Genomic DNA, 26,599 nt, shown 5'->3' with positions numbered 1-26,599 from the left:
AGCAAAGTCCAAAAATTGTTTAACCAAACCTCCCATTATGTGTCCGCCACTGTCGCCTGTGAGAGCAAAATTGTAGGATCAAAATATTTAGGAGTTACTATATATATATAACTTGAAGTAATTTTAAGAATGAATAAAATTTTAAAAATATAAATAATATAATTAATGTTTCGTGGCAGTTACTAAATAAGATGTAGTTTTAGAAAGAAAGATGGTGGGTCATTAAATAGTAACAAATAATAAATTAATTTGTGAAATATAATGAGAAAAAATATGGTAACTTGAAAAGGCTTTCTTAGTAAGAAATGACAACGACTATGGAGGCTATTTTGAAAAAGAGAGATGGACCATATTTTTTGGTATAATTTGACAATTAATTATCATAATTTATAATAATTTATCAATTGCAATTATGAGGAGTCGTTTTCTAATTTAGAAAATTAATTGCTAATAAAAACGGCTAGTATAAAATGTAGACAGTTATGTGTAATTTGAAATGCAGTAATAACTGTCAAAATAAAAAAAAATCAGAAAAAAATTCTAAAAAAGGAGATCATGCCACCTCAGCTTTTGTTATTGTCATATTTGGTATAATTTGACAATTAATTATCATAAATTTATAATAATTTATCAATTGCAATTATGAGGAGTCGTTTTCTAATTTAGAAAATTAATTGCTAATAAAAACGGCTAGTATAAAATGTAGACGGTTATGTGTAATTTGAAATGCAGTAATAACTGTCAAAATAAAAAAAATCAGGAAAAAATTAAAAAAAAGAGATCATGCTACCTCAGCTTTTGTTATTGGGAATTAATAGAAAGTAATAGAAGATTTTTTTAGAATATGAATTCAAATGAAAATATATATCGGGTGCTAAATTTTCATTACTATATTCGCTAAGAATGGAGTCGAATAAGATGGGATATTTTTTCGAATTCGAATGTTATTCAGATAGTAATATATACTAATATGCAAATATAAATATATGCTAAGAATATTTAAATTTAAATAATTAAATTATTAAATTAAAAAAAATAATTTGAAATGTGGAGAATCGTATATATTCAACACCAACACCCACTTTTTTTAATTTTTTTTTTCACAATATATGAATTAATAACATGTATTAATTTTCGGATATCTGAATCTGAATTCGTATATTAATTTGAAATATTCTAATGTATTCGTTTTCGAATGTGAACTTGAAAATATTGTAAATATAACATTCCAATCCAAATCTGAATTCGACTAGATACATAATTTTGACATGCCTATACGTACGCATCGATCGGAGTTCATTCTAACCACTTTCATCCCTAGGGGACCCCGTGTAGCGAAGCAGCCACCTAGGGCATGCAATTTACGTGCCAAAAAAACACTTACATGATCCTCAAACTCAGCCAAAATAATGTAAATAGTGTTAAATACTATTTCTCTCACTAAAACTCCACAATCTGTACAAATTCACTTTACTACAAATTAAAGGTCTCATAATATAAGGGGCCTTTGAGCAAAAACACATTCAGATTCTATTCTATATTGAAATGTTTCATAATCATTCTTTCTTTTTACAAAGAAATGCTAATTAGTGTACAAGGAAAAAATAGTCGTAATCTATGTATCCTCTTATCCAAGGATTGTGGATTTACTAACACTTTTTTAGGCTATATTTGGATGCATAAATATTTTGTTTGACATGTTTCCATGATTTACTTAAGAAGCGCCTGTATATTTGGTACATGAGAAGTGCGATAAAAGTCTAAAATTGGATTTTATATTCGGCTTTCAAATCTTTCTTCTTAAATAAGATAAATCATCTCATATATGAAATGTGTTATCCTATCAAATCATTAATATTACAATCTTTAAAGAAGCAAATATCAAACTTCTTTCTTACAATCATACTGTAAAATTCTTATACTGGATAAGTTATTCTTGTTCCGATATCCAAACACGGCCTAGCAAATGCTCCTTAATTTCTATAAGGTAAAAAATATACAGGTACATCCTCAACTATAAGTCATATTCCCAAAAAGACTTAAACTTTAAATATTTTAATTGACACTTCCTTAACTTCCAATTTTTTAAGTTTAATATTTTTTATGGTTAATTGAGATAAAAGTTTTTTTGTTAACTTGTGTGCTCAACTAGTTATTAGTAGTTAATTTTTTTTTAATTCTCTATAAGTAGTTTAAATTATAAATTTCATATTAGCAATCAATGGTAATATATCTAATTTATTTAGCTAATTTACTTCAACTCCAAAAAAGTACTAAGAATTGAGGGATCTGAGTGAAAAAAAAAATTAATAAGTCAAGAGGCTATTGTAGAATGGGTATAGTTGAGGGACCGGATCATCCTACACTTCTTTTTTCCTTCTTTTTTTTTTTTTTTCTCTTTTATTCTATTATTATAACAATGTGTCAGTTTCATAAAGTTAGTCCACTTAAAATAAATAAAATTCAAATTACATGGATAGCATGCGGACTTTGTTTGGTGTCAGTTTTAACCTTAATTTTGTAAATAAATTTCTACATCATGTAAATATTCTGTAAGGTCAAATTTTTTATTTATATATTTATTTGTTGGATTACAAATATTCAATAAAATAAATAATAAAAAAAGTTTTTACTTAGGTTTTATTTTCACTGTCAAACAAAATATTTTGCTATATGTTTTGCTGGAATAATTGTCAGCTACAAAATCATTCAACTATATGAAGTTTATTTTTATTTTTTTGTTTTAATTCAGTGGTATAAAATACAACATAGTTTTTATATGAACCTAGCTACTATCCTTTTAAGAGGACAGATGACTTTGTCCTCTTAAGTCGTTTTAGATGATAAGAATTTCGAATGTATGATCGGAACCGTTAAAATTAACCTTGAGTATTTAAAATGTCTATAAACTAAATTTCATGAATTTTAAATAGTATTTTACATAGTGATCAAAAGATTACAAAATCGATAATTTTTTACGGTATATAGTTGTTTGCTTGTTTAATGGTGTAGAACAATCCGAATAGCTTGAATTTTTAATATAATTTTTTATACTATTTAGATAATATTTGATAACTCCTGTCATGAATTGAAAAAGTCTAACATCTATTTTCATAAGGTTATTTATTTTTGACAGATCATTTTTTGACTCTTCAATGAATTTAATAACAAATTTTAAAGTATATTAAATTTAGTTTCTAAACCTTATAAATATTCTAGATCAACTTTAACGGTTCACCATTTTTTGGTGTGGTGGTGTGCAGAACAAGTGTATCATCGATTTGGAATTCCTATCATTTAAAACGACTTATAAGAACGAAGGACGAAGGCCTTTGTTCTCCTAAAAAGATAGTAACTAGACTGGTTTTTTTATATATTTTCGGCCCTTCTTAATCGGTAATCTGCTTCGTCCTAGATCCAACAATGCTTAATTAAATAATGTGTTCACACTGGGACAGTTGGCATTTAATGATCATAAATTAACCATCAATCTAGTTACCAAATAAACAACCCAATCTTAAAGTAGTTGGGCCATTAATGATCATACATTATCGATCAATCTAGCTAGGAAAAGCTACTTCCCTATTAGGTAGTGTAACCGCACTGATATATAATAGTCCCTGAACACTTAATTAGGTCTCATTTTGGCACTTTATTAAACTACTTTAAGTTCAACATTCAAGCTCTCCAGCGTTCAGAAGTAATGATACCTGAAGTTTCATGGACAGTAGAATATATATACGTAGAGAGTTGAGCTATAATACTATTGGTGACAAATGAATTTGTTGCTACTAATTTGTCTTTAATGACGAAGCCTCCAAATCGACCATCGGAACCGTTAAATATAGTATGCGGTATTGACCTAATGATCAACGGGTTGTAAAAACTGTGATTTTAATAGTCTATGAAGGATTTTGCTTGTTTAATGGTATAAACAAATCTAAATCAATTGAATTTTGGTTCGAAAAATTTTTAAACTATTTAAAACAAGAACTATACTTCTCATCTTGATTACAAGAATCCTTTCATCATTTTTCTGAAGGACATTTATTTTTAACCGTTTATTTTTTGTGTCCACTTGATGCACAAGAGAACAATATTAAAAACATATAAAATTGGATCTCTAAATACTTCAAATAGTATCGATCATGTTTGATAGTACCGATCATCGATTTGGAGGCTTCATCATTGTGACACCCCAATAATCCCACATCAGATAGTTTTGGCTAGATGTGGGGATATATAAGCTTGATTATATTAGAAATAATAATTGACTTAAGCATTTTGGGTCGGTGGTTTGGATCCAATAAGTTATTATTGCTGGCAGATCGGATCGTTACAATCATTGAAAACAAATCGGTAGCAATAGAACTCGTTTGTGCTATTGATAGTATTTGTAACATATCGAATCTCTGGGTTGTAATACTAACTTTGATCTAATTGATCAAAGTGAGGCTTAAGCTGGTTGTGTGATGTCCTCGAGCAATTCTGGATGCGTGGGAATGATTAGAAGTGATTTCCGGAGGTATTTAGATGTTTTCGGCGCAAACCGGTGCGAAAACGAACGCCCGGAGCTATTCTGCAGTTAAAGTACAGAATTGGCACTTGGTACCGGTACCAGAGCAATGCAGTATCAGTACCCCACCAGTGTGCGTTTGTAAAGCGTACAGGGTTTGGACCATACGGGCTGGTGTACACCGGTACTGGAGTTGGGTACCGGTACTGGACAGGTCTGGTACCGGTACTGGTGAGGAATACCGGTACTGTGTAGCAGCATAAAATGCGTGGCTCACGGGTTCGAGGGGCTGGTACCGGTACTAAGTCCCGAGTATCGATACCCAGTCTGTGAGGGACTAAATTGTGAGGGTTGAATATGATTTGTTGGGGGGCTTAATTGCAATTGTTCAAGCCTATATAAATACCTCACTCTCACACCTGTCCTCCCCATGTAAGAACACTTTGCATTCTTCTCCCAAACCTCATTCTCCTCATTCCCCTATCCTTCTCTCTCTAGAAGGCTTCTCCAATGAGGGATTAAAGGGATTTGAAGCTTGGAAATTGGGGATTTTTGTGAAGAGCTAGTCCAAGAGCAAGAGGAAGTTGTTGAAGCAAGAACCTAAGGTAGGTTTCTTGTGAACTCCCTAGTTGAGTTGGTTTTGAGTTTCTTGGATTTCTAGAGTTTCGTTCATGCTATGAAATCCTAGGAAAATCTATGTTTTGGGTATCTTGTATGAACCCTAAGGGAAAAATTGGGATTTTGCCATCTATGAGAGTTAACCTAGGTTTGATCTCTTGTAGCCCCAATTGGAGAATAAATCGTCGCGTTGGGAGACTCGGATCGAGATTCCGACAAGTTTACATCGAGTTATTGAGGAAAAACCTAGTTTCGGCTTCGTTTGTCACGGGGCGAGTGGAGTGATTGTTTATAAATCATGGGAAGTGGTTTCCTCGCATTCCGGCATCACTTGAAGGTGGGTGGTGCTATCCGAAGTCATCGAATGACCTATTATGTCTTTGTCACTTTTTTGAGAATACATGTATACGTATAGTTGATATTCATGCATTATAGGGTTGAGATTGTTATGCAACTAAATGTGATATGTGGTCTAATTGTATGCTTTGGAAGCAAAAAATACATATGGACAATGGATAGTAAACATAGAACCCTATAGTTGTATGAACAAGTATTGACTATGACAATAGTTAACAAAGTGACATTGTGAATAGACGACATGAGTAGCACCAAGTGGTGTGAATGGTAAACAAGGAAAACGAACTTGTGACATTGTGATATTATTATGAGATAAATTGATTAGCATCTTGATTGGACATGCTAAGCATAGAGTTGTGGCATTGTATCCTCTAAGTGAGGATTGGATCGTACTCACAAGTAGTCTAATGCTCGAGGTAGGTCGCTCCACCTTAGGCAGTGAACTCCAGAGTGTCATTAACTGGGTTGGTAGTGGAATTCTTCCTAGTAGACGGTCCCATCGGGTTGTAGCGGAATCCTCCCCGACAAAAGGGATTTGGTTGGTGAGTCGTAGTTAACCAAATGGTTAACCAAGTTAATTGGGTAATGGTAATAATGGCATGCATGCATAAACTTCATGAGTTATATGTTGTCCTTTCTAGCTTTGCACAGGCATTGTAGTAGATATAGTTTGGTTACTATCTGTTTATCTTTTCTTGCTTACATATGCCTGGATAGACCTAGCGGGTGAGTCGGCAAGGTCAGCAGTCGAACCCACTCGGAACTTTCATTAGTTCTCACGCCACTAACCTTGCAGATCCTAGTGCGAGCGGGGCGATCGAGGATCAGGGCAAGGGTATCGCGCCCTAGATAGCGGGCCTCTGTCGAGTATAGCATGCGCCCGGTTTATGTTGGTAGCTTGATGAAAAGTATCATGTAAATTAGCTATATGACATAGACATGATGTATGTATTTGCAGAACTATGGTGTAATTTTTGGATAATGGATGTAATATGAAACTTGTATTTGGTTTCAATTTGGTTATGGACAATGAATGTTTAGATAGTATTACTTTCGCTTTTGTTGTTGTATCGCTTGCCCTCGTGCAAGCCATGTATAAATAAATTTATCCCTAGGCGAATTTATTATACATGTTGTGGTGGTTGTTGAGCCTTGGCGGATAGAGGAGGCTTTGTCCGTTCGGCATTTGTTTGACGTGCCCGAATCGACCAAATTGGCGGTTACGGGGCGTGACAGTATTCTAACTCAATTCTCTCAAGGTAGTTGAGAGCTTTCTGACTTTTTAGCCCTTGGATCAAGGATAGTGCTGTTGGGGTGATAATGGTCCGCCCTATGGTTGAGTGATCTTCTTGGGCTTTAGTAGTCCCTCTAGGAGAATAATATTAATTCAAAGGTTAGAAATGATCAAAGAGGTTGATTCAAGGGTCAAAAACTTGGAAGCACCAACTCTTTTATACTTTCATAAGCACCATAGTCGGGCTATATATTATATATAGTTTAAGAGAGTGAGAAAGATAGTGTGTTACTGACTTTGTTTCTTTTTTTAGAAATAAACTTAGTTTAAATTATGAAGTACAAGACATCAAATTTGAGACCGTATATATCAACTATCTAATCTTTGCCTTTTGCACTAAAAATGATGGGTGGAAGTAGGATTTACATATGATTATGGGAGATTTGCCATTGATTGATGCGCACAAATGTATAGATACACTGGGTGTAGCTCATATATATATATATATATATATATATATATATATATATATATATATATATATATATTATCTCCAAAGGTAATTAAAGAAGGATAGAGATTAAAGTGAAACACGTTTTAGAATTTAGGATTTCAAATATTAGTTTAAGAGTGATTTTGGTTCGAGTTATGTAATTTTACAGAGTATTTCGATATATCAAGATATTTTGGATTTTTAAACGAAATTACTACTTGTTGGGGCCAACAATAAAACGCCAGGTGGCATGTCGGTGCATAGTTCAGCTAGAACCCTCAGAAGTCGGGATTGGTGCACTCGGAGTAATAAAGGAATAACAGCACAACTGCAAAGCATAACTGCAAACGGTTATGAGTAGCTTGTATCGGCTTGTAGTGGCCTGCAAAAATAGGGAAGTGGCCGATCGCGGGCAATAACTGAACAGTAACAGCAGAATATAAATAGGCAAAACGCCTAAAAGGAGATCTTTTCCCCGAGAATAGAAGACCACTTTTTATTTCCTTTGTACTTTTCTTCGCATTTCTAGGATTAGTCTACATGTAATCTTTTCCTTTCTCGCATTTACTTTTTTACCTAGGAGTAGTTCTAAGTTAGAGTCCCGGAGTCTGTATGCCCTAAAGGCACACTCTCTTTTGTACAAGTCGTTAGACTCAATTTCAATATATATAAAGGCATTCGGCTCTTCAGCTGATCCAAGCACTGTGTATTGCATCCACTCGGCTCATTCAGCCGAACCTAGTCAACAATAAAGGTATTCGAACTCGTTTGATCCGGTCCCTCATCAGCCGAATCGTTTGATCTGTCGGAGGGCGCAAACTTTGGGGGTCACTACTTGAAGTCGCACTTAATTCCTGCACGCTTCCTGAGGGTGATTTTTGAGCAGGTCAAAGGTTGGGGAGATCGGCTCATAGCAATTTTTAGCATGCCCGGTGGGACACATTTAGGTAAATTTATTTTCTTACAGGAGCTATGGCTGATGATAATGCTATGAACCTACGCAACAGGGTCGTTCCACAAAATTCTGGGAATGATCAAACCATCAATTCTGGTAATGCAGTAGAGCGCCAAGCAGTCTTGCCAGTCGAAGGAGAGGCTAGTGGTTAATCTGACTAGCAAGAGCCAAGTTTGGCTCAAGCGCTCGGACAGATGACACGGGTCCTACAAGTGTTGGAACAAAATAGTCACAGAAGTACTGCTCGTTTAGATGCAGTCGTGGCCGCAATTACGACCTCTAATGAGAATATTGCCCGAATAGGGCAATTGTTGACACAAAACGAGCAGCCTATGGTAGGTCTACAAGTACTTGTGGCTACACCAGTATTACAAAATCCTATAGCAGCGGTGAATGGTCAACCTCAGCACCAGGGGGCACCTTTTCAAGCGGCTTATAGACCGACTGTTTTAAATGCCGACAAACAACTAGAAATAGTGTGGGGGTTACCTCCTCCGCCGCCACTGGCGACATATCAGCCCCAAAAGGTAGGGGTTAGAGCTGGGGGACAAGCCCCAAATGCTACTATGCAGGGAGTAAATCTTGCAATACAAAATTTTGGACTACCCCCAGGACCGAACCCGGTTCAAGCGCAAGCTCCTATTCCTATACAAGGGAACAATAATAAAATTTACGCTCAAATCGAGGAAGCTATCCAAAATACCTTCAGAGTTGGGGTGAGGCTGACAATGCGGCTTGTATTTAGATCCCCTTACCCTGCAAATATAGATGCAGAACATCCTTATCCGGCAAATTGAAAAATGTCGAAATTCGACAAATTTTCAGGCGACGAGACTGAAAACACGATCGAACACGTCGCCCGATTTACGGCTCAATGTCGAGAGGCCGCTGCAGATCCTTTCCTGAAACTTAGGTTATTTAATACCTCGTTAATCAAGACTGCATTTACTTGGTATACGAGCCTGCCAGCCAATTCTGTCTGATATTGGGACGAATTGGAAAGAAAATTTCATGAGCAGTTTTATAGATCAGAGCCGGAACTTTCGGTTGCTGATCTCACTCAGTTCAGACAGAGAACAAGGGAATCGGTTGAAGAATATTTGAACTGATTCAAAACGGAAAGAAGCCGTTGTTTTGTGAGTATGCCAGAATCAGAATTTGCTAAAATGACATTCAATGGTCTTCATTTCAAAATCAAACACCATTTCAAAGACAAGTATTTTCCAAATCTTTTCGATTTGGGGGTTCGGGTTGCTCAATATGAGTAATTCAGAAAAGGGAATAATGAAAATCGGCCTAGATAGAGCTAAAATAAAAATTGGAGCAAGGGAAAAGAGAAAAATATTTCTTTCCTTGAAGAATCTTCGGCTCAAGATGAGCTGGACATGTCTGAGAAAATAGAGGATTCGGCTGATGAAGACAAAATATATGCTGCTGAAATGGTAAAAAATCGTCAGCCATATAAGTGTGCTCTACTTAAACTCGCCAAATCTAGCGAAGTGAAAGTACGAGTAGCAGCATATACTTATTCTTCGATGTGTAGAAAACCGATCTGATTTTTGATCGGTTGCTAAAAGATGGACGAATTCAACTTCAGGCCCTCTGGAGAAGAATTGAAAAGGAGAAGATATTGTAAATGGCACCACTCATGGAGTCATAGAACAAACGATTGCATTGCCTTTAAAAGGCAGATTCAAAAGGAAATAAATGAAGGTCGGCTCATATTTGCCAATCAAGAAAATAAAAATATGGAAGTTGACAAAGATCTTTTTCCCTTGCAGGTCAATATAGTTGATATCAAAGGGAAGACTCCTACGGACAGGAAGACCGATGATGGAATTGCATGTACCAAAAGGACGTTACGGCTATGCATAAGATGCAAGGTCAAAATGACTAGAAAAGATTGTGAAGCGATCATTCATGAAAAGAAGTTATACGGTGAATGGAAAGAATTCATGGCGTTTCCCAAGGAATGGGCAGACATACTCGAGGCGGAGAACAACTTGAAAGAAGGTTCGGAAGAAGCATTTAACGATTCCGAACAAGAGGTCGATTCTGTGAAAGACAAGAGAGACCTATTAATGCAAAAGGACTTAAATGATTATTACAACAGTCGAAGGGAAGAGCGCAACAGTCGATAGAGTTATCCTGAGAAACCATTCAGATCTCAACAAAGATTCCTAGGATATCGGCCAAACTGGCAACACCAGGCCAGGCCGAGACCTGAACCTAAATTTGAAGAGATGATCGAATGGGACATAGAGTTCCTTGGTCGGAGGTTAATCAATGAACTCGGCATTCAACCCTGGCCGAGACCCTGGGAGAGAAGGGAGATCCTGAGAGAGCATCTCAGGACAATAAAAGTACTTTCAAATATGCCAGTCGATCAATGGCACAAGGCAAAAGTATCGGTCAAATGGCATGAGCCGATACTAACGAAAACTCAGAAGTGTCGGCAGCAAAGGTTGCAAGCCGAAGCGAGACAACACTATGAGGAGGCTAAAGGGATGAAATTGAATGTATGGAGGTGGCCTCATGAACAACAACCTCCCTTTAGGCCTATGAAGAATGACCATGAGGTAGGTGGTTCGGCACCTGTCTCCTGGTTAAAATCCAAAATAGAACGGCCACTCCCAGCCGAGCCGGAAAAGAAAGCAACTTGGAAGGAGTTGGAAGAAAAAATAGCCTCTTTGGAGACCATAATCAAACGAGATAGATGGCCTCCTAAAGAGAGAGAGGCACGCATGGAAAGTGATTCCTCAACCGAGACGACAAAGGAATCTGAAGAGAAGAAACAAAAGATACAGAGAAAATTGGCTGATGAAGGTCCAGCCGATGTGAACATGGTGTATACTCTGCCTCAATCATTCATGGTGGAGTCTATCGAATATGAAGAAACAATATATGATGGAGATGAGCTCACTGTGGCTCAACTTCAGTTAGAAGATGCCAAACCAGCCGATTCGGTGGTTTTTGAAAAATCATCGATTATGCAGACAAGATTCATGAGGCCTTTGTTTATAAGGGCTTGATAGAAGGTCGGCCGATAGGTCGAATAATGGTAGACGAAGGATCAATGGTCAATGTCATGCCTACTTTTTCTTTAAGAAGTTGGGCAAAAGTAAAGACGAATTGAAGCCTACTGACACAATCATGACCGATTTTACTGGTAGCGGTCAACAAGCCAAGGGTGTGCTTACAACCGAGCTCATGGTAGGATCTAAAATAGTACGAACAGCCTTTTTTGTGGTGGATGCAGATAGCCACTACAACTTATTGCTCGGGCGTGACTGGATTCACGTGAACGAGTGTGTACCTTCAACGCTCCACGAAAAATTATTTCAATGGATAGGAGATAAAGTAGAGGAAATTAGGGCCGAGAGATGGCCCCAAATAGTGGATATTAACTCGGAGGGAATCGGCCATATCAATTGGGCCGATACTGATCCAGATGAAATCTCCTTTGTACGGGTAACAGAGGAAGGAGTTCAATTAATACTTGTGAAAGACGAGGAAGCAATGGTGGCAGCCGAAGAGCCACCAAGCTGGTTGAAATGGAACACCGAGAGTCAGAAACCGAAGCTTTAGAACAGCTTCGGGAAAATAAGCCGAACGAGAAGGTCGGCTATTGTAGTAAATCGGCTGACCAGGCCAATGAAATATCATGCATCAAAACGGCCAAGTTGGCCGAATATGACTTGCTCACAAAATCGGCTATGGGGGCCGATAAGGAAATATTCAATGAATCAGTAGGTATAACAGCTGAGCTGAGTAAAAATAATAGAACTCGGAAAGTAGCCGAGCTTAATGACGAAAATGGCTCAGAAATTCATAAAATTATGGAGGAACCTATGGAGGAGTCACCTATCAAGGTCGGCGACAAGAAACTGGAGACCCAAGATCCATTGATAGAAGTAAATTTGGGGTCCGATGAAGATAAGCGGTCGACGTACATCAGTGCCAAACTTTCGGCTCAACAGCAGGAGAAACTGAAGGAGTTGCTGGTAAAATATAAAGACTGCTTCGCTTGAAATTATAAGGAGATGCCAGATTTGAGTCGAGAAATTGTAGAGCATAGGCTCCCTATTAAAAAAGGGTTTAGGCCTTACAAACAACTGGCTCGTAGATTTGAGTCGAATATTGTACTCTAAATTAAAAATAAAATTAAAAATCTGTTAAACGCCGGCTTTATTAGAGTGGCTCGTTATGTTGATTGGGTGTCTAATATAATTCCAGTACGAAAAAAGAATGACAAACTTAAAGTTTGCATTGATTTTAGGAACTTGAATATGGCTACACCTAAAGATGAATACCCAATGTCAATAGCTGATATGCTAGTGGATTTGGCAGCCGGGCATGAAATCCTATCTTTATGAATGGACATGCAGATTATAAATAAATCTTTATTGCCGAAGAAGACGTAGCTAAAACGGCTTTTAGATGCCCGGGGTCTATTGGGACCTTCGAATGGATAGTAATGCCGTTCGGCTTGAAGAATGTTGGAGCTACTTATCAAAGGGCAATGAATTTTATTTTTCATGATTCGATCGGCAAAAATGTTGGAAGTTTATATCGATGATATCGTTGTAAAATCAAAATCGCAAGCTGATCATTGGGCAGATTTAGAACTCGCCTTTGAAAGAATGAGAAAATATAATTTGAAAATGAATTCTTTAAAGTATGCCTTTGGAGTTTCGGCGGAAAATTTTTTCAAATTTCTAGTACACAAAAAGGGGATTGAAATTGATAAAAATAAGGCTAAAGCTATACTGGAATTGCCGCCGCCAAAAAATAAAAAGGAGTTAGAAAGTTTATTAGGAAAAATTAATTATTTAAGGGGTTTTATATCAAATTTAGCTGGTAGAATAGGAGTTTTCACTCTATTGCTTTGGCTTAAAAATTAGGAATCAGGAAGAGTTGGACAGAAGAACATCAAGAAACATTTGAAAATACAAAAAAATATTTAGCAAACCCTCCAAGGCCAGCCAATAAAGTTGTACATATCGGCTACAGAAGAAAATTTAGGGTGCTTATTGGCACAGAAAATCACGAAAAAGAAGAACAAACTATTTATTATCTCAGCCGGCGCTTGTTAGATGCCGAAAAATGTTATTCGGCAATTGAAAAATTGTGCATGGCATTATATTATGCTTGTACAAAATTGAAATATTATATTTTACCGACAGAAATGTCAGTGATCTGTAAAATTGACTTGGTAAAATATATGTTATTAAAGTCTGTACTAAGAGGACGAATCGGGCGGTGGATATTAGCGTTGTTTGAATTTTCTCTTAGTTATGTCCTGGCAAAAACTGTCAAGGGGCAAGCGATAGCTAATTTCTTGGCTGATCATCCTTGTCGAGATCGAAGAGCCGAGGCAAAGTCTAGTCGGGTGCTAGCCTTGGACACTTTATTTCGATGGTTCAAAAACAGCCGAATTCGCGGGAGTTGGAGTGGTTATACAATCTCCCGAAGGATATATTCATCGGTTCGCTTTTGAATTAGATTTCGGCTGCTCTAACAATCAAGACAAGTATAAGGCCCTAATAATTGGCCTTGAAATTCTACAAGAATTAGAAGTACGCTCACTCAAAGTCATTGGTGATTCACAATTAGTGATCAAGCAAGTAAATGGAGAATACTGATGTGAAAATTGAAACTTGCAGAATTACTTGAAGAAAACAATAGAATTACTCTACAGTTTCGGGGAAGTTGAGTTCATACACTTAACAAGAGAAGAGAATGAACATACTAATGAGCTAGCTCAATCGGGTTCAGGATATAAAGAGCCGAGACTAGATCAAGTGAAAGTAGAGCGAAGATTATTACTGTAATGTATTGGATTCTTAATATAAAAGTAATGTAAATAAAATAGTGTAAGATACTATTTTTATTGGACTTAAAGAAGTAAAATGTAAGTCAAAGCGACTTGTGCTGAAATCAAAACGGAAATAGAAAACTTAGAATTTTCTGTAAAGAATAGGACTGATATTTTAGCAGAAAATTCACAGTGCTAGAAAATTATGAAAATCTGGGAATATATCGGGATTATTTTTATGAGACTAGATTTAAAGTTTCATGTCATTCCGACACCCGGAAAGTAAAAAATAAAATCTGACTGCTATTTGCTAGAGATTTTGGGTCAGTAGAGCTTGCGGTGACCAAAAATGGTCGAAACTGAAAAGTTAAGATATTTCCTTTTTATTAGCTTAGACCGAGTCCGACTGTCAAATTTGAGAGAAAACGGACATTCAGAAGGGCTCCGACGAAGAGAAACAGATTCTGAGATTCTAAACTGAAATTGTGTTAATGTTGGAGGTTGACTATGAAAAGGGGTTTTGACCCTTTCTTTTTCCTCCCACAGCCAACACACTCCACACACACACACGTATGGAGCGGGAGAGAGAAACCCTCCCTTTCTCTCTCTAGATATCTCCCTAATCTCTTTATCTCTTTTTCCCAAATTCGGAGGCTTGGTGGAGAGCGGGCTTGGGAATGTGTGTGGAGCGTTAGATCGGGTTTTCGTGCACCCGGTTGAGCGGCGTGTTGCTGTCTCGACGTTCGCATTTCGATAAGTGTTTGGAATTTGGTTTAATCCTTGATGCTTAGTGTTCTAATGGTCTCTAAAGAATTTCTAGCATGTTGCTCCATATAATTTCGGATTATTTGGAGGTTATTTTCATGCTAGGGTTAGAGATGAGGGTTTTGGGATTTGGAGGGTTTTGATCTCATTTAACCCTTTAGCTCTCTAATTGAAGGTTAGAGAGGAGCCTTTGAAGACCCTAGGTCACGGATTGATGTTCGGTTGCCGATTGCAAGTTTGGGTCGAACTGGACCACGTGTGCCGCGGGAGGCCGATTGCAAGTGACTATAAGCAATCAGAGAGTGTTGCGAGGTGGGTTGTGCTCACCGAAGATACTAGCTCACTTCCATGTCGAAGTGAAGTGTTAATTATCATTGATGCATATATGGTGGTTAGTTGGTGGTTAGTTGTAAAACATATAAATGCATGAGATGAATGCTATGATTGAACTACCATAGATGATGCATGGTTACTATTGATGCATATATGTATATTTGGTAGGTTGTACATGATAATGTGAATGTAGGAATCATATTATGTTTGATGTTGTTACCTACCATGAGATGCTAGATGAATGCATAACATAGAGGCTATATGAATGCATGAGATGGAATATGCATGTTGGCATATTTTGGATTATGCTTGATGATATATATATATATATATATATATATATATATATATATATATATATATATATATATATATAGTAGCCTAGTTCTATATATATATATATATATATATATATATAGAACTAGGCTACTATACTATCGGTAGCACGGAGCGCTCCGTGCTACCGAGTTGTTTTCGATGATGCGGCTTCTAAATCGACAATCGGCTCCGTTAGACTTGATCTACACTATGGAAAGTATTTAGAAACTAAATTTCATAATTTTTCGATATTATTTACCTATCAAACAAGTAGTCTAAAATTGAACGGCTGAAAATAAAAATCTCATAAAAAATAATGATAAAAGATTTAAATTCAAGATCAGATATACTGATCTTACTCTAAATAGTGAAAAGAATTTTCTATAAAATTTTCATCGCATTTGGATTGTTTTACACCGTTAAACTCACAAACACACCACATCGACCATTAAAATTGTCAAATTTGAGATCATTTGATCACTAGTCAAATAATGTCGAAAAAATCTGAAATTTAGTTTCCAAATACTTTCAATAGTGTAGATCAAGTCTAACGGAGCCGATCGTTGATTTGGAAGCCGCATCATTGAAAACAACTTGGTAGCACGGAGTGCTCCGTGTTACCGATAGCATAGTAGCCGGACTCTATATATATATATATATATATATATATATATAGAGTCCGGCTACTATATATATATATATATATATATATATATATAGAGTCCGGCTACTATACTATCGATAGTACCAAGTCCTTGGTACTATTGAGTTTTCTACCGTTAGATCTACCCTTTGATCATTTTCACCCGTTAGATTATAATATTAAATCAACCATCCACTCAACCCTAGGGGACCACTATCATCCTAACCGCACATCTTTTCATTCAACGGCCGAAAACTCAATAGTACCAAGAACTTGGTACTATTGATAGTATAGTAGCATAATTTTATATATATATATATATGCATTGTAGGATTGTAGTTGTAGCATTTTCATTCCTTATACTTTTCTAGTTGATATCATATTGTGAAATGAACACATGATATAGTGGATATGTAAGGAATTGAGTCTTGACATCGGAAATCTTATAGTGCCGGATCAAGAGATGAACTTGATGCAAGTGTAGCGACATAACGAGTGGCATGTAAATCAATGTGGTTGAGACACTTACAACATAATGATGTAAACGAGTGGCATTTGAATCTAGTGTAGTTGAACACTATGGCATTTGAACATAGGGATAGTTGAGTTCTCGAGTGATTGTAAACCCTAGTTGGTAGGGTATCCTCAGTGGGCGAGGATTGGATCATACTCACATAGTCTGTTTTGAGCTTGGTAGTGGTCGCTCCACCCAAGTAGTGCACTCCGGAGTTGTCACATGAGGGGCAGAAGTAGTTATCCCGCAGGCTGTCTCAGGTGGGGTAAATGCGGGGTAGCTCCTCACCTATGGGATTTGAGATGTGAGTCGGGGCGAACCTTCGGGTTAGCCAGTGAGATTGAGTGACAAGCATATGAGCTATAGTTGAATCCCAGTAGAGAGAATTCGGTATCCCAGTTGAGTGAATTTAAGGCTGAGGTGCATGTGAGACGTTTTTCACCTCGAGTCTGGCTTTACGCGGTACTCCGCGGTTGATTGACTCAAGATTGAGTCGGGTGGATAGCTTGGAAAAGATAGATGAAACCATATGAGCAAAGTTATAATTGAAATGAATCTAAGATAGAGGAAAACTTAGAAGTCAATTGGATGAGCTATGAATAGCAGGATTGAAAGTAGAATTGGTCGATCTACTTAGCTTATTGCATGATTTGCATTATTGCATGATTTGCATTATTGCATATTGAGAGGTATAACATGTATTGTACTTGCATATATATCTGTGAATATTTGTTGGACTAACATGTTGCACTGCCTCCTTCGAACCTGGTAGGTCGAGCTCTTCCCTTAGGTAGCCTTACCCACTGGAAATTATGGACAATAGTTCTCACCCCACGTTGTTTTGGGGATTATAGGTTCACACGCTAGCGGCGGCGTCGCGAGGAAAGGACGTAGCTCCGTAGATAACGCCCTACCATTCTGACCAGAGATAGCATTACCCCAAGTCGGCCTAGCTAGGGGTTGTAGAAAAGAAGAAAACAATGTTGTAATAATATTGATTGTATTTGGAAGTCAAATATAAATGAAATTGTAATGTGTAAAACCTGGGATGAATGCTTGTAATAGCATAGTTGCATTTATGTTTTTGATACTTCCTTATGCAATCCTTGCTTGATTATTGTTTCTGGTTGGAACCTCGCGTTTTTGTGGATTGTGACGCCTAAGACGTACAGGGGAGACTCTGTCCGTTCGGCGATCTGTCGGTGTGCCCGAATCCGACCAAATAGGCGGGTCTCGGGGCGTGATAATTACCATCGGTTCATATACGAGAACTGACGATGATTACTTCTGTTGAAGTCCAGGAAGATTGGAGAAAGTCTTTAATCGAATATTTGGAAGACTCTAATAAACGAGCTGAATATCATATTCTAAAGAGGGCACTCGGCTATTGTTTATTAAATGGACAGCTTTATAAGAGAACAACCGAAGAAATATTGTTAAAATATTTAGGACCCGAAGAAGTCTTGTTGATTATGGGTGAAACCCATGACGGCTTGTGCGGAGGCCATTTAGAAGGAAAAAGATTAAAATGGACAATTCGATACTTGGGATATTATTGACCGACTATGCATCACGATTGCATAAAATATGCCAAAAGATGTCAAGAGTGTCAGTTCCATGGTTCTGTGCAAATGGTCCCTACTTCCGAGATGTATACAATAATTAAACCTTGACCCTTCCGAGGTTGGGCTATGGATTTAATTGGAGAAATTCAGCCAAATTCTTTGGCTGGTCATAAGTTTCTGATAGTGGCCGTTGATTACTTCATTAAATGGGTAGAAGTGAAACCTACTAGGCTGGTCAATCAGAAGGAGATTATAGATTTCGTGGAAGATTTTATAATACATCGATTTGGGATTCCCGAAATGATTACAACCGATCATGGAATAATGTTTACTGGAGAACAGTTCACTCGGTTCGTTGAGTCAAGGAAAATCAAACTGCTTCATTCATCACCTTATTATGCCCAAGCCAATGGGCAAGCCGAAGCGGTGAATAAGGTGATCATCAATCTTATGAAGCGACATGTTGGAAGACATCCGAGGAAATGGAATGAGAAGCTTTCCGAAATATTATGTGTATGTCAAACTACAGTGAAAACGACTACAGGAATGATACCGTTTCAGTTAGTTTACGGCCATGTGGCCGTAGTTCCAGCCGAAATAACAATTCCTTTCTCACGAGTTGAAAAACAAAAGGAATTGACGACAAGTGAATGCAATACTTTGATGACTGAAAGATTAGAAGAAACGAATGAGACTCAGCTGCTAGCACTCAATCATTTACAATCTTATCAGAGCCGAGTACGAAGTGCGTATAATAAAAAAGTTAAAGTTAAGTCCTTTTCTGTTGGGGATTTGGTTTTAAGATTAATATTTCCAATCGGTCGAAGTGACCAAGTATATGGAAAATGGTCCCTAAATTGGGAAGGACCATTCCAAGTTAGCAGAGTCACAAGAGGTAATGCATATTACTTAAGAAATATAGATGGGTCAGAGTATGATAGACCGATTAATGGAAAATATTTAAAAAAGTATTACCCATCAACGTAGGAGAATGAATAAAATCATAGCCAAAAGCAGTAAAATATATTATAGCCGATAGCCGAATTAGAGTAATGAAAATGGATTCAAGATAATAAGTTTCTGAGTTGATTCCATTCGGCTTCTAAATGTGCTTGTGCGACATCGGCTGCTCGCTTCTGGCGCTTCATCAAGGGATGCAGTTTATAGAGTTGGGAGAGTTGATCACGAAGCTTCGCCCCTTCATCTTTTTTGGCTTTCAGCTCGGTTTGTACAAAGGCGTGACGCTCGGATGCTTGAGATAACACCAATTCGCAAGTTTTTCTTTAAGATTGGAGATACGCTACCGAAGGGCTGATTCCTGGTCTCCGAGAGTGAGGTCTTCTTGGACCAGGTCAGAAATTGGAGTAGCCACCCCGGGAATGGTCGTCTTAAAATGATTAACCCGGTTGAAGTGGTGGTCCAATGTTAGGAACTCGGCAGAAAGAGTTTGTTGCCGAGCCAAAAAAGAAGGGAGTTGAGATAATAGAGTTTCCGCAAACATTTACCTGCGGAAGGAAGATTCAGCTGATCTGCTAAGTCGAGCATAAGTGCTCCAAGCCGGTCGAATTGCTCTGTGTTTTGAGCCAAAGAAGGGAGACCATAACTGTATAACTTTAAATACTCATCCAATTTTTGTTGAGTATAACGGCAGAAAGGTCTCCTTCTTCATTTGAGTTAGGACTCGAAGCCAGTAAACTTTGGAGAGAAACAGTCAATGGATCCTCTGTTTCAGACATCGGTAAAGGAACTGATGCTGAGGCTTCGGCTGAAGGATCTGTAGGAGGAACCATACTTATTTCCGCTTCTCTACCATCTTTTTCTCTTTGTTGCCCTTCCTTTTCTTTTCCTTTTTCTCCCTCATCTCTTTTTCCTAGGATCTTTGTTTTTTCACTCTCCTCTCTATCTCCTCTTTCATCCTCTGCTTCCTTTGAGGCGGACATCTTCTTCGTCTTTTCTTTTTTCTTTTCCTGCTCACCCATCGCAACTTCTGCTAGCTTTCGCTCTGCTTCTCGCTTTTTATCCAAACGAGCCTCACGACGGGCCTACCGTCCAATATCAGACATCTCTTGCCCCAAGGATGAAGTAAAACGGGCGTGAGAAGCCTTTTGCGACGAGATCTGTTTGACAAAAGATAGTGGAGATGACCCTGCTAAGGAATGAGAAGAAGAAGAATCAATTTGAATAGGCTGAGAAGTTACCTCAGTAGAAATTGGGTCGATGGGAATAGAGGAAGTCGACTTCTCCCCTTCGACTGGGACATCAACACATAGTACTTTTGTTAAAGAGTCTTCGGCAGGTGTTGGTGGTTGAGGTGGAGGAGCAGAACGGATTCTGATGGCAACTGTTTTACGCCGCTTTTGCGGCGGCGGCTAAGCCGATTGTTCAGAGTTCATTGGCCGTTTGTCGGATTGTGGGGCCGATGAGGTTGAAGTAGGAATCGGCTGAAACAACATATATCAGATGACATAGTTACATAGAAAAAGAAAGTGTAATAAAAGTAAAGCTTACCGTAGATGGGCGAGGCGAACTCATAGGGTCTTTGTTTGATACATCTTCTGGAGGAATGGGTAAAGGTTCATTGCCTGAAATACCAGGATTAAATGCAGAGAGTTTAAAAAAAAAAGAAAATGTACAAGAAAAAGAATTAGACTAATCAAAAGATAATGTATCTTCTATATGGAAAATCTTGGCAAAAACAGGGGTCATATTGTTATAAAAATGTTGCTGACAAAAAGCGCTCCAACTCCGAGTAAAACGGAAGTCTAGCACTCCTGCATGATTGGGCCGAAAGCTCACCAGTTTGAAAAATCGGTGAAGACAATTTTTCAGTGCTGAAATGCGATCAGCTTCAGCATTACTCTTCGTAGGAGGACGGCCGCGAGCAGTGTTGGCTGTAAAGAACTTGGATGGAGCCGAAAGTCATTGAACCAAACCAAATTGACTCGCCACATAGTGAGGGGAATTCACCTTTGTGCTTGGCGTCAACATAGAACGGATCTTTAAGCCGACATGTAAATCTCTAGTGGCCAAAATAGAAAACCACACGTCGGCATACTCACTAGCTCGAGAAGAGGCTAACTGATCTTTAATGGCCTCGAATCGAGTCAGGACTCAAGAGGGACCGGTAGTGCGTTCCCCAAACGCGGATCAGATGACGTGAAGGCGGAAATCCTTCTCATAAAACACTTTGAAGTAATGAGAAAAATCGGCTGGTTGTCCAAGGGTTAAAGGCTCAGGACAACCAGAACTAAACCAAAAGTGTCAAACTGAGGAGCCGAATCCAAATCTAAAGGAGTTCGGCATAAATAGGAAAAATAGATTTGCAGACACATTTGCAGAAACCACAAAACACCACATCCTGAACTAATAACCACGCCACTTGATGGCAAAAAAAAATTAAAATTCAAAATTTAAAAATGAAAAATTAAAATTTCAAATTTCAAATTTCAAATTTGACAATTAAAAATTTTAAATTAAAATTTTTAAAATGATGTATTGAAAGGGTTTCGGGGGTTGAAGGGGTAAACTTGAAATTTTATATATTATGCAAGATTTGCCACCTTCAGTAATCCAAGCTACACCTCCTCCCAGTGATATTTTCAATGTAATCTTACATTTTTTGTAATGCTGCAATACCGAACAAATTACATATTGAATGAACCAAACGCAGTAATTCTTGTAGGATTGCTTGTAATTCTGCCAGGATAATTCTTACCAAGCGCACCGTAAGAGGCTTGAGGACTAAATAATTAAGGCTAGGCTAAAAGTTACACAAATTACAAGTGGAATTTATCCTATGTATAGTTTAGATTAGCCAGTTATGAAAACAACATGTTTTTAGATTTGGCGGTCAGTTTGGATTTCGTCCTCCATTTATGATGCATGTGAGTTGGTACTTGTAATCAAGGGCCCTTATTATATATGTCCACCATATGATTAGAAACTATTCAACTAATTCAGAATTAATTAGACGCTAGTGCAGAGCCCCGAGCTTCACGGCAGATAGGAAATATTTCAGCTATATGTGAGTTGGTACTTGTAATCAAGGGCCGGCCCTCATTATATATGTCCACCATATGATTAGAAACTATTCAACTAATTTAGAATTAATTAGACACTAGTGCAGAGCCCCGAGCTTCACGGCAGATAGGAAATATTTCAGCTAAGTAATATATATATATATAGAGAGAGAGAGAGAGAGAGAGAGAGAGAGAGAGAGCGCTAGGCTGGTATATTATCGGTAGCACGGAGGCCTCCGTGCTACCAAGTTGTTTTCAATTATGTGGCTTTTAAATCGACGATTGGCTCCGTTAGACTTGATCTACACTATTGAAAGTATTTAGAAGCTAAATTTCATAATTTTTCGACATCATTTACCTATCAAACGAATAGTCTAAAATTGAACGGCTGAAAATAAAAATTTCCTAAAAAATGATGATAAAAGACTTGAATTTAAAATAAGAGGTACCAATCTTACTCTAAATAGTGAAAAAAAATTTCTATAAAAATTTTATCAAATTTAGATTGTTTTACGCTGTTAAATTCACAAATGCATCGCATCTACCATTAAAATTATCAAGTTTGAGACCTTTTGATCACTAGCCAAATGATGTCGAAAAATTATAAAATTTAGTTTCCAAATACTTTCAATAGTGTAGATCAAGTCTAANAATTGAACGGCTGAAAATAAAAATTTCCTAAAAAATGATGATAAAAGACTTGAATTTAAGATTAGAGGTACCAATCTTACTCTAAATAGTAAAAAAAAATTCTATAAAAATTTCATTAGATTTGAATTATTTTACACCGTTAAATTTACAAACGCATCACATCTACCATTAAAATTGTCAATTTTGAGACCTTTTGATCACTAGCGAAATAATGTCAAAAAATTATGAAATTTAGTTTTCAAATACTTTTAATAGTGTAGATCAAGTCTAATGGAGCCGATCATCGATTTGAAAGCCGCATCATTGAAAACAATAATAAAGTAATCTTAGGCAGATTATAAAATTAATCTTAGTCTAAAGAAATTTTTAAAAAATAATAAAGTAATCTTAGGTAGATTATAAAAAATAACTTTTTTATTAATAATTTTGCAGCTTTCAATATTTATAGAGTTAAATTATTCTAATAACCTTATTTAAAAATTCAATTAAACTTAATAGTTTTTATAACTATTTTATAAATAAATATCTTAACTAAAAGTTAAAGTTAGAGAATTTGTTTCAAATTCAAATTTAAAAATAGCTTTGATAACTATTCTATAAATAAAATTTATAACTAAAGTTAAAGTTCCAGAGAATGTTTAATAGTTAAATAAATTTGTCTTTCAATTATGTATATAGTAGCGGACTCTCTCTCTCTCTCTCTCTCTCTCTCTCTCTATATATATATATATATAAAGAAAGAGAGAGCTAGACTGGTATACTACCGGTAGCACAGAGGACTCCGTGCTACCAAGTTGTCTTTAATGATGCAGCTTCCAAACCGACGATCGGCTCAGTTTGACTTGATCTCCACTATTAAAAGTATTTGGAAACTAAATTTCATAATTTTTCGACATCATTTATCTAGTGATCAAAAGGTCTCAAAATTGATAATTTTAATGGTAGATTTGATGCGTTTGTGAATTTAACGGTATAAAACATTCCAACTCTGATGAATTTTTTATAAATTTTTTTTTTTCACTATTTAGAGTAAGATCAGTACCTCTGATCTTAAATTCAAGTCTTTTATCATCATTTTTTAGGAGATTTTTATTTTCAGCCGTTCATTTTTAGACTACTTGTTTGATAGGTAAATGATGCCGAAAAATTATGAAATTTAGCTTCCAAATACTTTCAATAGTGTAGATCAAGTCTAACGGAGCCGATCGTCGATTTGAAAGCCGCATCATTGAAAACAACTTGGTAGCACAGAGGCCGATAACATACCAGCCTAGCGCTCTCTCTCTCTCTCTCTCTCTCTCTCTCTCTCTCTCTCTCTCTCTATATATATATATATGAATATGCTACTTGAATCAATAGTACCAAACCTTGTACTGTTGAGTTTTCGCAGTTGGATGAAAGATGTGCGGTTAGGATGATAGGGTCCCTAGGGTTGAGTGGCGTGGTTGGTTCTAAATAGTATAATCTACGGTGAGAATGATCAAAGGGTAGTATCTAATGGCCTACAACAGAATTAGGTATAGGATACGTTTGGGACACTTTTTGAAGTTAATGTGTCCATTTTTATGATAAAACTTACAAAACACCATCTACTAATGCTAAATAGTAAAGCCCCAAATCCAACCAAAAAATAAAAGATTACTCTACTCCAACCCACTACACCCTGTCCATTTGTCCGATTACAAACAGAAAGAAAAAAAAAATCAATTGCTCTAATCTTTTCTTCTCTCTTCACTGCAATCCCACTGAAATTCTAGACGAAGAGCTTTACTGTCGTCCTCCCTCCACCGCAGGCCAACGAGATATGAGTTTCAGCGTATTTGCTAATCTAAATAATGTGTTTAAATTTAGCAGCCACTATTTTAGGTTATACGACACTTTCTTAACTGTCACTATATATCCTAGCGAGCCCACATATAGCAACACTTTTTAAAAGTGTCGGTAATTTTAGCTAGCAACACTTTTTTGATATGTACCTACATTTAAAAGTGTCGCTATAGACCGTTTTTGTTGTAGTGTGGTAGAAAACTCAATAGTACCAAGGGCTTTGTACTATCAATAGTATAGTAGCCGGACTCTCTCTCTCTCTCTCTCTCTCTCTCTCTCTCTCTCTCTATATATATATATATATATATATAATTTTAAATTATGTAAATCCGAGAAGCTGACTAACTATTTGCAAATTTTCAGTGTATAAATTTTTTTTTTTTATCAGAAATTCAACCGATTCCGATACTTTCACACCGTTAAACTAACAACTATCTCACACACCGGCCGTTAAAAATTGTCAACTTTAAGATCTTTTGATCGTAAGGTAAATAATATCAAAAAATTATAAAAATTAATTTTTAGAAGTTTTAAATGCTCTAAATAATGTTTAACGGTATGGATTGTCGATTCGGAAATTCTATTATCGAAAACAACTTATGAGTATGAAGGCGATCATACTCATAAGAGTATAGTAGCCGGACTATATATATATATATATACAAAATTTGCATATTTAATTGCTTGTACGATGTGTTTTCTTGTTTAACAGTATAGAAGAGTTCAAATAAACTATACTTTTATTAGAAAATTCTTTAAACTATTTAAAATAAGATCGAAACTCTAGATTATGAGTATAAAAATTGTATCATCACTTTTTTGAAGGATATTCATTTTGAGTCATTCATTTTATGTCCACTTGATGGATAATAGAATAATATTGAAAAAGTATAAAATTTAATTTTCGAATAGTTTAGGCGGTCTAAATCATGTTCAACGTGTCGATCGTCGATTTGGACGCTCTATCATCAAAAACAAATTGGTAGTAAACCGGATCATTTACTATCAATAATATTCTAGTAAAGCTTTATATATATATATATAGAGAGGGAGAGAGAGAGAGTCCAGCTCGGATACTATCGATAGCACCAAGGATTTGGTGCTATCGAGTTTTCCACCGTTAGATTTAACTCTTTGATTATTTTTACCTGTTAGATTATACTATTCAACCAACCATTCACTCCATCATAGGGGGCCCACATCATCCTAACCACATATTTCTCAATCTAAGATCTAAAAAACTAATGGCACCAATAACTTGGTGCTATTGATAGTATTCCAATCTAGTTCTATATATATATATATATATATATATATATAGAGAGAGAGAGAGAGAGAGAGAGAGAGAGAGAGAGAGAGAGAGAGAGTGAGGCTGGTATGCTTCTGGAAGCACGAAGTCCTCCGCGCTTCCAAGTGATTTTCGACGTTAGGACTTTCGAATCGACGATCAGCTCCGTTAGACTTGATATAGAGTATTTGAAGTACCTAGAAAATAAATTTCACAATTTTTTGATATCATTTTCTTAGTGATCGAAATGGCTCAAAATCAACGGCTAATGTGACATATCGAATCTCCGGGTTGCGATGCTAACTTTGATCCAATTGATCAAAGTGAAGCTTGAGTTGGTTGTGCGTTGTCCCCGAGCAATTCTGGAGGCGTGGGGATGATTAGAAGTGTTTTCCGGAGGTATTTAGATGTAAGGAAGTGAATTCTCGAAATCTGAGAGTTGAACTTCGTTTAGAATCGACTTATTGTCGATTGGCCGCGCTTCGGAAGGTCCGAATGCAGCAAAAATATGAAAAGTGCATTGAGGGAGGACCTTAGAGAGTTGGAGTTTGCAAATCTGTATTTCTACATGTTTTCCACTCTCGAGGTCCGGACACTAGCTGCAGGGTTCGGACCCCGTAGTTACGAAAAGCCCACTTGGGCTGTTGAAATTGCAAGTATGCAGTTTGCACACTTTGGTGACTCT

The 26,599-nt window shown here is 36.8% G+C and overlaps 1 long non-coding RNA gene across 1 annotated transcript; it reads left to right on the top strand.

The window, feature by feature from the left end:
- LOC109724639 lies at nt 4,973-6,453 on the top strand. Its single transcript, XR_002219999.1, has 3 exons — nt 4,973-5,121; nt 5,299-5,471; nt 6,288-6,453. It is a non-coding gene; the product is annotated as an uncharacterized LOC109724639 (long non-coding RNA).

This window comes from Ananas comosus, linkage group 19 (assembly GCF_001540865.1).
Source record: "Ananas comosus cultivar F153 linkage group 19, ASM154086v1, whole genome shotgun sequence".
Lineage (NCBI taxonomy): Eukaryota > Viridiplantae > Streptophyta > Magnoliopsida > Poales > Bromeliaceae > Ananas > Ananas comosus.
Note: the sequence above shows the minus strand (reverse complement) of the source record. Positions and strands in the feature narration are given on the sequence as shown.